This window comes from Pistacia vera, unplaced genomic scaffold (genome assembly GCF_008641045.1).
Source record: "Pistacia vera cultivar Batoury unplaced genomic scaffold, PisVer_v2 Contig183, whole genome shotgun sequence".
Taxonomy (NCBI): domain Eukaryota; kingdom Viridiplantae; phylum Streptophyta; class Magnoliopsida; order Sapindales; family Anacardiaceae; genus Pistacia; species Pistacia vera.
In genome coordinates, this window is record NW_022195927.1 from 130,877 (window position 1) to 149,333 (window position 18,457).

Consider the following 18,457-nt stretch of genomic DNA (forward strand, 5'->3'; position numbering starts at 1 on the left):
AGAGAAGAAAGACAAACAAATACCATATAATCCATGTATGGAGAGATATACCTACAAGAAGCTTTCAAGGTTTTTGGAAAGAACAGCATAATCCACATAAATTTGTCAACACAAGCACATTTCAAAAACACAATGGAACACATTGGGCAGTGACCACAAAAAAGAGGGACCTTCAACTGTTAATCCAGACTATGTGCTCAATCTAATGAAGATGGTCCAATGGATATCAGATCCCACCCAATTGAGTAATAAAAAACAAAAAATGACAAGTTTGAATGCTGCCTATAATGTTTCTCACATCATCATAAAATAAATCAAATCATTAGTTGTAGTTGTAGCATCCCCACGTGCCATAGATGAATGGCAAGAGTAATACAATTGAACAATCTGAGGAGGATGGCTTATCCCATTTCTAACAAAGTTTTGAAGTTTTCACGTTGGGCCACGGCCACCACATCACTTCCGCCGTTGTAAGAACCTGTCATAAATCTACTTTAATTAAAATGAACCTTTACTTTATTTAACTTAAGCTTTGCGTCCTTGAATTATATTCCATTTTGTAATATCTTCCCAATTCTAAATTAACCATCAATTCCTCTAATCATATTTTAAGACTTGCTCAACAAACTCACCCTAAATTTAGAAAGAAAAAAAAACCCCATTACATAAAACTTTATTCTGTTGAACACCACTCAATTCATCACACACATTTTTTCATATCTTGTTAATCAATTCATCAATTATTTATCTTCTTCAACCGTCTTAATCCCTAAGAATCCTTCCATCATCATCTCCTCCATTTCTCTTCAATATAAAACACATTAAACTTTCCCATGCATGCATGAATGAACCCCACATCGATATGTAATTTAACAAAAATGTTTTTCAAATGTTGATAGCAATGGAGATGGGAAAATAACAAAAAATGATACAACACAATTAACCGTCAATCCAACACATAAATCAATCCAACACAAACAAGATTCAAAGAAATCAAAAACCAAGAATTACACACTCAATCTGCCGAAACAGAGCAATGCTTAACCCAAGTCTAATCACTCAATAACTCTCTATAACCTGCAAGAAATCAGAGACCTATCCTAGCCTCAAGAATGAAAGCAACCCTCTCACAAATCTGCCCAGATTACAACGAGAACGACCCCAGCAAAAAGCCCAAATCAATGCTCATTCAACACAAAAGAACCCTAACAATTTCAGACTAAAAAAACCCGATAGCGTGTACCTTCTAGCTATGGTTTGCCTTTACATTGAAAAAGTTAAAGGGTGTTAACTTAAAGTAAGGGAGCGAGGAATGGCGTACCTGGATCGAGGAATGGAGCTATCGTCAACAATGAAGCTATCGCCGTCGATTTCCAGCGAGGAACGGAGCTGCCGTCGTCGATTTCGGCGCGAAGGGGAAGACGTCGTCGATTTCGAGAGTTCAAACGCGATTGGGTGGGATTTCAGAGAGAACAAAGACAGAGCCGAAACCGTTACAATTTTCGCAAGAATAGAGAGTTTGCTTAGAAATTTTCATGAGGAAAACGGAGAAAGAGAGAGACTGAAGATGAAGATTGAAGAAGACGAGAAAGGGGCGTGAATGACTGCATCGCATTTAGGATTTAGGTTGTTAATATGGACTGGTTTTTCTGTCGGTGGTTGGACCGACGGTTTAGTAATATTATCCGGTTTTTAACGGTTAAAACGGTTTAATGCTTATAATGGTTTTGAGAGTGAACCGAACCGAACTGGACACGTGACCGGTTCACGGTCCAACCAGTTGGACCGACCGGTCCAGTCCGGTTTTTAAAACAGTGGTAAAAGGTTAGTAAGTTCGTATTGATAACTAAAACCAATAATTTTTACCCAATCCCATCTAGGACTTCCCTGGACATGAACAATCTTGTATTGGAGACCGTGATGCTGTAGTAAAATGCTTCCTTCCAATGTTTTAAAACCAATCCGAGGTGAAAACTGACAAAGTTACCGGGTCCCAAGTGATCGGCTTAACGGTTTCATCGACAGTCAAACCGGTTGATAAAACTTTAAAATTCGCAAATACACACCTAAAAATCGTTAACCCTATAGGTTTAAAATTTAAACAAACACACCCCAAATACAAATCGATCAACGACACCTCAAATGCAACTCCAATCGTCCCTTGAGCTCATTGCCCTTAAAAATCTAACCAAGAATCATTTAACTAGTAATGTATTAATATTTATCAATTTATTTTATAAAATTAATTCATTACTAATTTATTACATATATACTTTGAACTTGATAATTAAAGTAAATAACTAAATATTATATTATTATTCAATCAAATATACTATTTTATTCAAAAATAATTCTTTTAATAACATTAAAATAATTTTAATTGGTCCTAATCCAATTATACACTTAATTAATCAAAACTTTAATATTAATATATTATAATCTATTAAAGTTTTTTATATGGTGTAGTTTATATGTAATAAGTATAATTTTATATTTATTTAATTAGGTTATTGTAAAAATTTAACTTTTTCCATTTTAATGTTTTAAATATGTAAAATTACAATAGACCCCCATTCTTCACAGATATTTCATTTTAGCTCAGGTTCCAAAACGGGGTACCTGTTGTAGGTTCCAAGCTGGGTACCCGCTGCAGGTTTTTTTTTCCAGATTCCAGTTCCGGTTCCGGTTCTTACACATGTAGGAATCGGAACCGGAACCGGAACCGTACAGTGTCGGTTCCAAAAAAATGGAACCGGAACCTACCCGCACAGTGTCGGTTCCGGGTAGGTTTCAGTTCCAATTCCGATTCTACCCACTACCCATGCTCACCCCTACTTCCGATTACTCCAACCTCTCATTTATCATTAGTGCTCTGTGAACAGATTCATCCAACATAACGCCTTTGCTTGAAAAATTGTCTGAGTTAAAAGTAAATTCCAGGACTTCTGCTCTTCTTTGATTAATAAACTACAGTAGATACTATATGTTTCGAATTTTACTGTAAGCCTTCTTTAAAATTACTCGAATCTTATTTACATCAAAACAATAATGGCTGAGATAAAACCTCTTGATAAATGAGTGATTACATGTAACAGATTTGACAGAAATAATAATTCCGGTTTTGGGGTCTAAGTCAGAACATCTTGTAAGGAACGTATTAGTGCCAGTCTTTTCTAGCATTATCAAGAGAGTGGGAAGGTGACAAAAATCCTTGCCTATAAAACCCCATAACCACTCTGAAGTTGTTGTGCCCATCGAAAGATTCTCCTGGATAATTTTTCTTTGTACCAAAATGAGTACTCTCTCAAANCTTAAGCAAAATTTTGAGAAATCATAGGTAGCACAAACGTATTTTATCAAATAGATGCTATAAAACTTATTAATACTGAACCTTATTTAAGAATTTAACCATCGAGTCAGTTAATTACTTAATATGATATCAAAGCTAAAAGTTCGACATTAAAAGGAAGTATATCCTTTTAAGCTTTTGGATCTACCGATCTAGTTTTTTTTTTCTTGGTGCATACCTCAATTAATCCTCAGAGTCTATTGAACATTTTATAAACCTTTTTTTGGTGTGCATCTCAACTAACCCCCAAGACCCATTGAACACTTTACAAACCATCCAATGAGTCAAGTAATTCACAAATGAAGTAGGTGATCACTTGGTGAGACTCAAACACAAGACCTCTGGATAATCTTTGGTCTTGTCATCCGGCCACAAGACAAGTAGTTACCAATCTAGTGCTTTAGGGTCTGTTTGGAAGTTTTTTTTTCCACTCGTTTTGAGAGGTTTTTAATTAGACTGGTTTTGAGGTATTCTAAAACCATTACTTACCAGATTTTTTATACACTAGTTTTAACTTGCTCAAAAAACCCCCAAAACCAGTGTAGTGTATTTTTTAGGGGTTTATAAAACACTTCAAATCGGGGTGTTTTGGTTGGTTTTAAAATTTTATTCCACAAATACCTTATCCACAATAAAACTATCCCAATTATATCCAAAAAAAAAAAAAAAATTAACCATATTATGCGCGTCTCCAACCATATTAAATATATAATAATTTTAAGCAATCATAAAAAAAAATTATTAAAATCTCATTTTTAGATGCTTTCTTGGAGAAGTGGAGCTACAATTTTTCAGTCATTCCAGATCCTGCAAAGAATGGGGAAGAAGGATAAGAAGACTTTATCACATTTGAAGTTATAAAATACTAATAAGTAGAAAACAAATAAAGAACTCTTACCTTATAGTTGAAAAAACAAAACTCCCAAGTACTAGTTAGAGTTAAGGTATTTTTATGAGCATATATGTAAATTTATCATTTTAAAAAACTGTCAAAACTACTGGAAAATAAACTCCCAAGCACAGATTTGGTGTTTTAAAAACTACTACTAAAAATCCATCAAAACCGCTACGATGACTTACCCTCAAAACCGCTACAGTAGTTTATTCTCATAACCACTACTATGAAACTCTTCCCAAGCATACCCTTAATAATATGGTTGTTACAGTCAAGTTTTATCCTGAAATTTAATTAGGTCTTTGTCAAAAAGGTTAAAACATAATGAATAGATTTTCAATTTTGGGGGTTAGTCCGGGCCCGTCCATGAAGTGTATGTATATCGTATAAGACGATTAGATTGGGCAGTCAAATTTAGTTATTGGACCATATTAAATTCTGAAAGGTTGGCCTACCTCCAAGGAGTATGCTTAACGCAATTAAGTTTGATTTAATAGGTGGAATCCTTGACTTCCTTCAGCATATAGCATTATGGTGATGCTTCTGAAATGGACGCGCCGTGTTAATCCAACTTTGCTGAGAGAAGGAATCTTATTACAGTCCAACAAAACAATGGAATCTTACTGGCGGATCCAGCATCATTGAGGGTAGGCCCGGGCCATAGGAATCTTGTTTTCCAGGGACAGAGAAATGCTCTTTGGTTTCTTCTGAAACCACACATGTAATATAGCCATATAGAAATTGATTACTTGAAGCTTTTGTGCCATAACCAAACACACAGGCACATGCAAACAGCCGTGTGAAGTTCTACCAGGCTGTTTGGAATATCAGTGGCAATTGAATTGACCCACAAGTTGTTATTTCTAGTTCCGTCTAATATTTAGTTTTGTGTAAACACTTCTTATTTTCACATTGAAATGATTGAGTTGCTGCTTGGGAACCACATAAAAAGTTTCTGATAATAAACCAGTGGAAGTTCTTATCTTGAACTCCATTTCTGCATACGACACTCAAGGTCTTTGAGTTATTCTTTACATGTTCACCATCTATGCATATTAAGAATTTCATCGTGTTTNAAAAAATACATGAATCTTATAAGTTTATTTTGTGTTTGTTTGATTTTGTAATTGGTTGAAAACATTATTATCAATTTGACTTTAGATATAACAAATACATTTATAAAATTTATTTTTTATATAATTAAATGATAACTTGATTTGCACCGATCATTAATATATTAATAATGATATTTTTATTATTTTATAATGTAATTAGTTGGCTAAGTATGTTCTAATAATAATTAAATTAAATCTAGTTGATCTATGCCAATAATTTAAATGTCGGGAAATTGATTAGCAAATTATATAAGTTTTTAAATTTCACTAAAATGATTTTAAATATAAGAAAATTAACACAATAAAATGATTAATTAATTACTAAAATAATCTTTTAATTCGATCTAATTATTACATTTAAAAACGTGATGAGTCAATCTTTGTAATTTTATTAATTAAAGTTTCATCAGTCTTTCTTTATATGTATCATACTATCTTTTTTTACTTGATAGTTATGATATCCAATTATTTCAAGAGATTAAAGAAAATTTCAGCAAAAATTGTGTTTCCTTGTGAATTAGATGTTATTTTCAATACATTTACTCGAGGTTTGCTTAAGGTTTAGTAGTTTTTTAAAAGTTTTCACCGGTTGTTTAACAAACAATATCGAAGCTGTGGAGGCCCCATGGGACAAAAATCCTGGTTCCATCACTGACTCTGTTGGTATCTCCATGATTATAATATTTGGTTGCTGATCACTGTCTTGGTCAACAGGTCCAGTGAAGATGCTCAAATCAAAATCATTCAGTGGCGCACAAACTAATAAACGATAAGTTTTCTTGCTTTCATGGTCAATAGTGATCTAGAACTGTTGAATACTGTCCCTTGCAAAAGATGAGTTTCTATTAAAAGCACAAAATGGGTTGTTTTCCAGGGACATAGAAATGCTCTTTGGTTTCTTCTGAAACCACACATGTAATATAGCCATATAGGAATTGATCACTTGAAGTTTTTGTGCCATAACCAAACACACAGGCACATGCAAACAGCCGTGTGAAGTTCTAGCAGGCCGTTTGGAATATCAATGGCAATTGAATTGACCCACAAGTTGTTATTTCTAGTTCCGTCTAATATTTAGTTTTGTGTAAACACTTCTTATTTTCACATTGAAATGATTGAGTTGCTGCTTGGGAACCACATAAAAAGTTTCTGATAATAAACCAGTGGAAGTTCTTATCTTGAGCTCCATTTCTGCATACGACACTCAAGGTCTTTGAGTCAATTCTTTACATGTTCACCATCTATGCATATTAAGAATTTCATCGTGTTTATAAACATAAATATGTTTTCAAAATTGGTTGGAAAGAAGGTGGTTTCAATCTTTCCAAGTTTGTGAACAAATGAAGGAACCATTATTGCCAACTTCTAAGCATGGAAGTGTTTTATAGATGGAGGATTATTTGCGGTTGCGGCCTGTGTCTTTATGAGTCTAATAGACCAACAAAGAAAATTGTTCAACTTCCCACCATGTCGTTTTTGCTGGAATTGTTGACCACTTCAGCGTTAGTGCTGGAATTGTTTCCACTTCAGCATTAATGGATTGTAAGATGCAGTTGGAGGTCTCACTACAAGATTTTTTTAAGTTATTAATTCATTATTAGATTTGGACTTAAGAATAAGAATCCTTGTAATATTAGGTTTTAGTCTTTTAAACTTAGTATATAAATATACTTTTATCTTATAACGAGTGATAGCAAACACTAGAGCAAATTCATTCCTTATAAATGAGAGAGATGAGACAGTATTGCAATAATATTGACTAAATTGGACGTAGTCTGTTAATTAGGTGAACCAAGATAAAATCGTGTGTATTTCTTCTTTCTCTTTACTGTTTGTGTTTATGTGTTTACTATTATTTTGGTTTTCGTTACTCTCTATTGGTTCAGTTTGTTGAAGTTGCCATCATGGTTTAATTTCTCCAAATAAGATTCTTTTCAAATCAAAATAATTACTATTTAGATTAATGTATCAAACTTGAGAATTCATTAGCCTCCAGTGGATGGAAGGGCCCTCAAGGCCTGAATGAATATTTTTATTCTTCCAATTACTCCAAACTCTCATTTATCATTAGTGCTTTGCGACCAGATTCATCAAACATAACGACCTTGCTTGAAAATTTTTTTGAGTTACAAGTAAATTCCATGACCTCTGCTCTTCTTTGATTAATAAAATACAGTATACACTATATGTTTCGAATTTTATTGTAAGCCTTCTATAAGATTACTCGAATCTTATTTACGTCAAAACAATGATGGCTGAGATAAAACCTCTTGATAAATTAGTGATTACATGTAACAGATTTGACAGAAATAATAATTCCGGTTTTGGGGTCTAAGTCAGAGCATCTTGTAAGGAACGTATTAGTGCGAGTCTTTTCTAGCATTATCAAGAGAGTGGGAAGGTGACAAAAATCCTTGCCTATAAAACCCCATAACCACTCTGAAGTTGTGCCCATCGAAAGATTCTCCTGGATAATTTTTCTTTGTACCAAAATGAGTACTCTCTCAAACAAATTCCAATTTGTCTGCTTGGCCTCACTCCTTATTTTGTGCACTTGGATCATTCATGCTTTATGCCGCCCTCTCAATGAGGAATTTGTCCAACAAAGGCATGAGGAATGGATGACTCAACATGGACGTGTCTATAAAGATGCACAAGAAAAGGAGAGACGCTATAATATTTTCAAGAACAACTTAGAATATATTGAAAATTTTAACAATGATGTGGACCGCGGATACAAGCTAGCCAATAACAAGTTTGCAGACCTTACAAATGAAGAATTCCGTGGCTGTGTACCGGTTACAAGAGGAAACCTCAAAGCAGTAACCACATCAAAAGACACATCTTTTACACATGTAACTTAACAGCTGTGCCAGCTAGTTTGGACTGGCGCAAAAAAGGGTGCGTGAACCCTGTTAAGGACCAAGGCCGATGTGGTAAGTAAAGTGTTATTTAGGTGGCCAGAGGTTTTTGTTGTGTATTTATTTATAGTCACTTACTGTTTGTTATTGTCAATATAGGCTGTTGTGTGGGCGTTTTCAGCAGTGGCAGCTGTGGAAAGAATAACTCAAATAAAACCGGTAGTTAATATCGTTGTCAGAGCAAGAGCTGGTAGACTGTGTAACTAAAAGTGGGAATCAAGGTTGTGAAGGGGGTCTCATGGACACTGCCTTTGAGTTCATTAAAAGCAACGGTGGCCTAACAACTGAGGCTGATTACCCTATGAGGAAATAGATGGCAATTGTAAGACTAAGAGGTGGCAAAACGAGCAGCCAAGATTATGGGTACAAAGATGTGCCAGCGAACAACGAGAAGGGCCTTGCGAAGCTGTGGCAAACCAACCAGTTTCTGTTGCAATTGAGGGCAGTGGCTACAGTTTCCATTACTCAAGTGGCGTATTCACTGGTGACTGTGACACATATTTAAACCATGCTGTTACAGCCCATTGGGTATGCACTGGCACCAGTGGCACTAAGTACTGGTGATCAAGATTCGGGGCACTGATTGGGGTGAAAGGGGTACATGAGGATTCAGAGGATGTTAGCGCAAGAGAAGGCCTTTGTGGGATTGCAATGGAAGCATCTTATCCAACAGCATGAAAAATATGGGGGTTTATGTATTCTGAACTTAAATATTCTTCCAAGATATTGTAGTTTGAGTGTATATGTACAATAGTGAGTGGAATAAAACTCTGATGTCAATATCATGTACTTAAAGTTAACTTTCTTTCTATTGCCAAACAAAGCAAAAGAGAGGAGAGTGAATAAATAATTACAGCGCATATTATGTTTCTCCAACAACTGAGCAATCCAGTTTTTGCTTATATTAAGTTTCACTTTTCATTTGCTTGGAATTATATGGTTTTATCAACAGATCAGTCAATATCGTGCTTATGATGACAAAGTGAGTAAACCAAACAGTTTTTTGGGTATGATTATTGGACAGGTGGATTATAAAAAATAAATAAATAAAAAGAACAGGGCCTTCAGGCAAAAATTGATGTGTAACAATTGTTGATTTATATTAACAGGTTAGTTAGCATGTCCAATAATCACAAACAAAACTATCACTCAAGCTACCAATATAAAAAAGGGACTAAAACCTATATATGGCCTCTTCTTCCCTCAACAGATAAGTTACTAAAAATATTTTGATTGGATTGGGTTATCTTTATATATTCATTCTACCACAACCCTCCTTTCCTTTTTTTTTTTTTTTTTTTTTTTTTTTCTAATTTATACAGTTTGCCCAGATTCCTGGATCACTAGATATATAACAATAAAAATATTAGAAATCATTTGTGCTATGGTTTTTAGTTTTTTTTTATGTTCTTGCTAACTGATTCTGTCCAGTATTATTTTCGAATAAAATTTCTTATTTATCCTATACAGAAATTTAAAAAATTGAAAAGATTTCCGTGCTAAGGCCCATCATATTACAATAACACAACCACTTGAAGAATTAAACAAGATACGCTCTCAAGAAAGACTTACAAAAGAAGCAGGGTCTGCAAAGTCCGATCATGCTGCAACAGATTTTGGAAGTTGAAGGTGACTCTCCAGAAATGACCTTTTGAGTATCATGAGCTGAGTTCAAGTTACATTAGCCTGACATCATTGGCTTATGAGCATAATTGAACAGACAAGACAACGTTTAATTATTTGCGTATGGCAAGCACTGTTGCATTGATTATTTAACAGGATAACAAACACCTAACTGATAACCATATAGCACAAAAGCATTAAAGCATAACTATTCGATTGGGAAATTAAAACACTCTGATACCAACTAATAATTAAGAGCGTAACTTTTATTTGCTTTCAGTTTAGATAATTGTATTCAAAGACGGATATTGAACCTAATTTTATGCTTCTTTCACAAGATTACTTAGAGGGATACAAGGTTATCAGATATAGGAATAAAGAAGCAAGTTCTGGGAAAAAGAAATACAACCTGAACTAGGGGAGCTGTATGATGAAGAGGGAAAAAATTATCGTTGCGGCATTAACATCCAAACCAGCCCCAAATCAAAGGTTTGACTATGCCAAATCTTTGTTTGGATGAATTTATGCGCAACTATAGTTCTATAAATATGGTGTTTGCCAACTCTGTATAAAAAATTACCGTGGAAGGGAAAAGTAACTAGTAAATTGCTGTTCATTGATTTTGAATTTAGATATTTCACTGTACATACTGTCAAATAGGAAAGAATTCAGAGAAGCAACTTAGGTACGGGAACTTGCTGATTACGACTATAAAATTTCTTAAATACATAATCCCAGGGCGGCATGTTAATCATATGTATTTTCCTGCTGGGGGCAAGGACACAGTGTAGTTATTTCTCTGAGAGTAACAGAAATATTTATTTTGATCTATGAAAATGAGAGGTTGTGACGTGAAGTCTCACACCCTCACCTATAGTGATAGAAAAATAGACTATAATTAAACAATAATGTTGCTTACTCACGAACTTACTAACTATCTTATCTGTACTATCCTTATGATATCTTTACATGCTTTATATTCATAAAGGTTAGTAAAATGCATTGTTTTAAAAACCGGACCGGAGGGCAAACCGCTTTGATGGTCGGGTCACGGTTCAACCGGTCCAACCGATTGGACGTTGATTGGAATGGTGATATCATCACACATCATAATAACGTGCAGCACATTTTTGAAAAAAACAATTTTTATTTTATTTCTATTTTTCAATAGACAATAACAATTTAATTACTGTCCAACATGATTCAAGTTCAAATTCCACACAATCCTAACATAATTTAATATTTAACAACAATTCAAAGTCCAAATCCAAACATGAGTTGTATTTACATATCAAATGACAAAATACATAATAATTAATAACAAAAACATTGATGCAAGTATTTTTTCTTGATCCGTCTCTATGTGATTGAGCTTCACACTAGTATCAAAATTCATCACCATCATCACCACATCATCATCATAACCATCACCATCTACGCAAAAATAACAGAAAAAAAAAATCTGAAAAAAAAATCAAGAAAAACAATGGCAATGGAATCACAGAGATTTCAATTCAGAATCCAAGAGAATAAGAAAGTTTCAGCAGCACTAAAAAGGAAGACTCACCAAAAGAGAAGAAAGACAAACAAATACCATAAATCCATTGTCATGGAGAGATATACCTACAAGAAGCTTTCAAGGTTTTGGAAAGAACAGCATAATCCACATTAATTTGTCAACACAAGCACATTTCAAAAACACAATGGAACACATTGGGCAGTGACCACAAAAAGAGGGACCTTCAACTGTTTAATCCAGACTATGTGCTCAATCTAATGAAGATGGTCCAATGGTAAGATCCCACCCAATTTGAGTAATATAAAAACAAAAATGACAAGTTGAATGCTGCCTATAAGTTTCTCACATTCATAATATAAATCAAATCAATAGTTGTAGTGTAGCATCCCACAGTGCCATAGATGAATGGCAAGAGTAATACAATTGAACAAATCTGAGGATGGATGGCTTATCACCATTTCTAACAAAGTTTTGAAGTTTTTCAGTGGCCACGGCACCCATCATTCTTCCGCGTTGTAAGAACCATGTCATTAAATCTATTAATTAATAATGAACCACTTTATTTAACTTAAGCTTTGCTGTCCTTGAATATATATTCCATTTTGTAATATCTTCAATTCTAAATTAACCATCCAATTCCCTTAATCATATTTAAGACTTGCTCAACAAACTCACCCTAAATTATGAAAGAAAAAAAACCCATTACATAAAACTTTATTCTGTTGAACACCACTCAATCATCACCACATATTTTCATATCTTGTTAATCAATTCATCAATATTTATCTTCTTCAACCGTCTTAATCCTAAGAATCCTTCCATCATCATCCCTCCATTTCTCTTCAATATAAAACACATAAACTTTCATGCATGCATGAATGAACCCCCACATCGATATGTAATTTAACAAAAATGTTTCACAATGTTTGATAGCAATGGAGATGGGGAAAATAACAAAAATGAACAACACAATTAACCTGTCAATCCAACACATAAATCAATCCAACACAAACAAGATTCAAAGAAATCAAAAACCAAGAATTACACACTCAATCTCCGAAACAGAGCAAGCTTTAACCCAAGTCTAATCAATCAATAACTCTCTATAACCTGCAAGAAATGAGACCTATCCTAGCCTCAGAATGAAACGCAACCTCTCACAAATCTGCCCAGATTACAACGAGAACGACCCCAGCAAAAAGCCCCAAACAATTGCTCATTCACACAAAAGAACCCTAACAATTTCAGACTAAAAAAACCGATAGCTGTACACCTTCTAGCTATGGTTTGCCTTTACATTGAAAAGTTAAAGGGTGTTAACTTAAATGTAAGGGAGCGAGGGGAATGGCGACCTGGATCGAGGAATGGAGCTATCGTCAAAAATGAAGCTATCGCCGTCGATTTCCAGCGAGGAACGGAGCTGCCGTCGTCGATTTCCGGCGAAGGAGGAAGACGTCGTCGATTTCAGAGAGTTCAAACGCGATTGGGTGGGATTTCAGAGAGAAACAAAGACAGAGCCGAAACCGTTACAATTTTCGCAAAGAATAGAGAGTTTGCTTAGAAATTTCATGAGGAAAACGGAGAAAAGAAGAGAAGAAATGAAGATTGGATGAAGAAGACGAGAGAAAGGGGCGTGAGAATGACTGCATCGCATTTAGGATTTAGGTTGTTAATATGGATGGTTTTTCTGTCGGTCCGGTGGACGACGGTTTAGTAATATATCCGGTTTTTAACCGGTTTAAAACGTTTAATGCTTATAATGGTTTGAGAGTGAACCGAACGAACTGGACACGTGACCGGTTCACGGTCCAACCAGTTGGACGACCGGTCCAGTCGGTTTTTAAAACAGTGGTAAAATGGTTAGTAAGTTCGTATTGATAAACTAAAACCAATAATTTTTTACCACCATCCCATCTAGGACTTCCCTGGACATGAACAATCTTTGTATTGGAGACGTGAATGCTGTAGTAAAATGCTTCCTTCCAATGTTTTAAAAACCAATCCGAGGTGAAACCGACAAAGTTACCGGGGTCCCAAGGTGTCGGCTTAACGGTTCATCGACAGTCAAACCGGTTGATAAAACTTTTAAAATTCGCAAAAACACCCCCTAAAATTCGTTAAGTCCTATAGGTTTAAAATTTAACAAACACACACCCAAATACAAATCGATCAACGACACCTCAAATGCAACTCCAATCGTCCCTTGAGCTCATTGCCCTTAAATATACCCAAGATCTGGCCGAAATAGGTTTGATTTCGGTCGAATCTCACCGACGTCGACGTCGACATTCCAGGCCAGATCTCATCGACACTGACATCAACAACCCTCACCATCACCCAAAATTACCCCTCTTCCTCCCGACTAAAACCCACCTCACCCCACCCCCATTAGTCTCACCAATCGCCGACAAAAAGCCGATTGTGCCACTGCCAGTTTTGTTCAATTTTCAATCGATTTACTCACCGGAAATCAACTTCGTCACCATCATTGCATTCATCGACACTTTCTCTTCAAAAGTCCCAACATCCCGGCCATCAATTGTTCACCGATCATCCTCCCAAATCTAAAGTTTGGGTGAATAGGAAAAATATAAACCCAACCAGTTGAAGCTTCCGAGTCCCGGTTGAACGGTTAAACCGTCGGGCCGGGCCAAGTTTTAAAACATTGCTTCCTTCTACCTCATAACACTAGATAAAAGAAAATCTTTGCAATAATTCACTTACCATGGAGGAAATGCATTCAAAGTAGCCATATGAAGCAATCACTTAAAACGCTAAGGAGTAATGCAGTGATTGTTAACTCACAGCATAAATCTAGATAATGTTTATTCACCCTGATCAACTTAAATAATCCTGACAAAGAAGAGTACAAAATATCCAATTAGAGGACTCTTAACGCTTGCTGGAAAACATAACAAATACGAAAAACATTACAAGATATAGGACTACCTAAAAAGAAAATTCCACACTCCTAGACCTCATAAAATGCACTCTCACAAAGATAATCTATCTGAATCTAACTGCTAGACTGGCGCAACTCAGGGCGAACAAATCTGCATCTGGGGGCACTGAGATGTCAACAGTTGGTCTCAACTGAGCACAAACTTCAATGGCTCCATGAACAGGATCAGACAGGAAGTTGCTAAGGAGGTCCTGGTTGACAGGAGTCCCGCATCAAATGCTACCAAAGCTGTGGGTAAGGACGTAATACAATCTTGGGCCCATTTCCTGGATCCCAAACTTGCAGTTGTGGAACAGTTATCAACCATGAATGAGACTCCTCGAGCATGCATAAAAGGATCAAAGAGTCCACTGCTTCTATCAAACTCTCATTAATTATTTCTGAGTATGAGTGCCCTTCTTCCTCAATACCTCAATCTGGAATTTTGCATACACAAATGTAGGTAGTTAAGCACAGAATCCAAAGCTAATATCCATTTTGTTGTAACCACTAAAATTGGATAAGAAGTAGAAGATGATCCAAAAGTGACAATAAAGTTATTACCTGAGCCATCATAAGTGCCACAAAAACCCCAGCAGTGAAAGGATACAATGGACCCAAGTCACCATGTGGTCGTGTTGCTCGAACACGTTCACCAACTTTCCACATCCGAGTTTGATCAATATTACCCATTGGGAAAGCTGGTAGACCCTCCTTTTCCTGTTGACAAGTAAAATCAACCACCCAGCAACAACTGATTTACTAAGCTTTAAGTAATGAATAAAAAAATACAAAAGGTCTATACAAATAAAAATAACGTACATAAAAACGACGTCCAGCCAAAACAACACTGCGAATTTCACTCCCACTGGCTACATCGTCGTAACACTCATACAAAATGTCCATACAAGGTAATATGAGGCACTGTATGCAGCCTCAAATTCCTTTTCCATCCTCCGACAATGAGTTATACACAGCCAGCATAACCATCAAAACAAATACATGCAAACAATCGACAAGTCCAGAATAGGTACATTTCTCCAATGGAACAATCCACATATTCAAAAAAGAGAGAATTGAAAGACAAAAGCTACCTTTGTTGAGATCATTTTTGATACAATTCTGTTATGCACTCAACCGTATTCTTGTATGCCAAATCCTCACTCATTCCATGCTCGGTGTACTTCTAAACAAGCACTCCACAACTCCGTGAACAGCACCTAGTAATATGCTACATGACAAAATAAATGCATAAGAAATACTGTGAATACTGTAAATGAGAGAAAAAAGTTGAAATAATCACATAAACTACCAAGCTTACCCCGCTCCCCAAATATGTCACTCTTGTACTCCTGTTCCAATGTGGTGGCAAAGGTAAACGGAGATCCAAGGGCAACAGACCACCCCAAGGCAACATCTGCAGCCCTACCATCAACATCCTGCGAAAAACAAGAGAATAAAAATTCATTAACTTCACTAGAGCACAGATTTAAAAGTGGCACCAATTGTTATAACAAAAGCATATTAAGGGAAACAAAGAGGGCAAGATAGATAAAAGACAGAGAGACCTGATGTACAGCAAAACTGGCATTTATTCCAGCTCCATTTATCTCTTTACCTGAACATACAGTCTCCTAACAGAAGGTCCCATCCCCTTGGGCAAACCGCAATAACACTAATGTTCTTCGGAAAATCAAGACCCAGGGATTGCAAATGACCAAGAAGAAATCCATGAGAAAGGCCAAGGATGCTGTTTGTTCATGTGGGAGAAAATCTTATCATAATTATCTGCCTGCAGCACATAAGAAAAAAATTACTGATAGCAGAGGAACAAACAATATATAAAATATTGAAAGCAAACTTGCCCAAATATAATGAAAAGAAATGCATAAGCCATCCAGATTTAACTATAAGCAAGAAGAAAACCAGCCTTGAAGTTGTGTTGGAGTAGAGAGTCACATTCTCAAAAATGAAAAAACTTGTAAAAACAGTATAATAGATTGGTTCAGAAAGTCTGAACTTAATCTTATAAGTTTTAAGAACTTGAAACACACTGTATCAAAAAGCAAAACTGTGCAGTTGACTGGGGGAGATCAAAAGACTGATATCAACTTTATAATAAAACAATCATGAAGAATCAATCAAGGCTGTGTTAGGCTGCAACAATTTACTTGAGTGGAATTAGGTCTTTACAAATCAGAAATTCTCCCTTCATTAAGAACAAACTCAAAAACTGAAATTGGAATTGGAATTGGAATTATAACCTTTTATTCCAATTCCAAATTTTTGGAACCAAATAAAGCATATATAATGGTTTAATGTACTACTATATCATGCATGCAATAAACAATGGCACAATAAATAATAGTTGAATGTAATAGGATTGTCAACAAAATTGAATCTGAAGAAATACTAATGGGGTACTCAACCTGTGCAGCATCGGAAATCAATAGCAAGACAAATCGCTTCCCGAACAGTTTCCCATATATTCCTAGTGTTCCGCTCTCTTCAGTGAATCCTGCAGCACGAGCTTCAGCGAAAGAGCGAGAGCCTTTCCTCAACCCTATCTGCAATACACAAAAGCAATCACTACAGAGTCAAGTAAAGATCAATCATAAGGAGACCAACAATTGATAAAACAGAACTTAACTTTACTACAATATCAGATTTTGCTTCCACAAGGGAGTCTCTCAATTCTGTGCTTGTGTGGTCCCATCAAATCGGGGAAAATCCCATTGGTTAGAACAAACAATCAAGGAAGATTCCAAATAAGAACTAAAATTTCTAACAACGTTTCAAAATTCAGTTTTCAAAACTTTGTACTTCCATAGTTTATTGCGCCCGCATACTTAGCAAATTTCTAAACTGTTACTTTTATAGTTTCTGAAGAATATAAAACATTCTGTTAATGAAATCTTTATATAATTCTTCTATCTTTATCTTACATTACTTATTCAGCTTGTAAAGTGTCTCCACATTAGTAATGAGGTAAAAAAAAAAAAAAAAAAAAAAAAAAAAAAAAAAATTAATTTTAAATCACTACAAACTTTCAAATTGTAGTAAACATTTTATTACGATCAATCTGTCTTTCTTATACAATATACAATTAATATATTTTTTCCTTATTTATCTTTTGTATCAGTTAATTTTTTAATTAGCTTTATAATTAAAATTAACATTAATTAAACTAATATCAAAGTTACTAACGAAGTTAGCTAACGATGCAATGATACTTTTTTGACGATGAACGAAAATATTATAAAAATGAGCCATCATACAACAGTTCATAACATGATACAAAAATACCGGAAAGAAAATCAGCAAAGAGAGAATAAACCTGAGATCCCCAACCAATGACTCCAATCTGCTTAATCCCCTTAAAAGCATCCGGCAACAAATGAAACAAATCTCTCCCTCCTCTCACAATATACTACAAACAATACATTAAAATCGTTACACGAATAAAAGGAAATGTAAATTTTTCTTTTTCAGAAGTTGTGAGAGTACCTCGTCGTGGCCAGCAAGAGAGATCTTCTCCTTCTGGAAAACTTTGGTCTGGAAATCAAGCGACGTCGCAGGAGTGACGGAAGAGAAAGAGACCATTTTAGGGGCAAAAGATGATCGGACAGTGGACGAGCCACTGTGTGAGGGCACACGGGAGATCAGAGCCTTTAAAGACGGTGAGTAGGATGATACTGAAGGTGATAGAAATGATCGTCCGAAATCCGAGGTTTTAGGTTTGTGTTGTGCAGGCGAAAGTGAAACGGAAGGTTTTAGCGAAGTGGCGGCCATTTTTGGTTAGTATGCGAGACAGAATGAGAAAGACAAGCAGTTTGTTCTGTAGTTCGAAGTTGGGTTCCAATGTAGTGCTGTAGTGGAGTGAGAGAACACACGTGGGGGATAAAAACGACGTCGTCGATGTTTTTTTTTCTCTTTTTCTCTTTTATATTAACTTAAATAAAAAAAAAAAAAAGTTGAATTAACACACTTTTTATTTTAAAAAATTTAATCAAAAAAAAAAAAGTTCAAGATTTTTTATTCTTAAAATATAAATTAAAAATTGAGTTTAACTTTATAAATTTTACTCTTTATTT

General features: G+C 35.3%; 3 pseudogenes; 1 reads left to right on the forward strand and 2 right to left on the reverse strand.

The window, feature by feature from the left end:
- LOC116126712 overlaps positions 1 to 17,051 on the reverse strand; it is a 71,268-nt pseudogene extending 54,217 nt beyond the window's left edge.
- LOC116126723 lies at positions 1,313 to 8,844 on the forward strand (annotated as a pseudogene).
- LOC116126709 lies at positions 14,319 to 18,196 on the reverse strand (annotated as a pseudogene).
- Between the last annotated feature and the right edge of the window lie 261 nt (positions 18,197 to 18,457).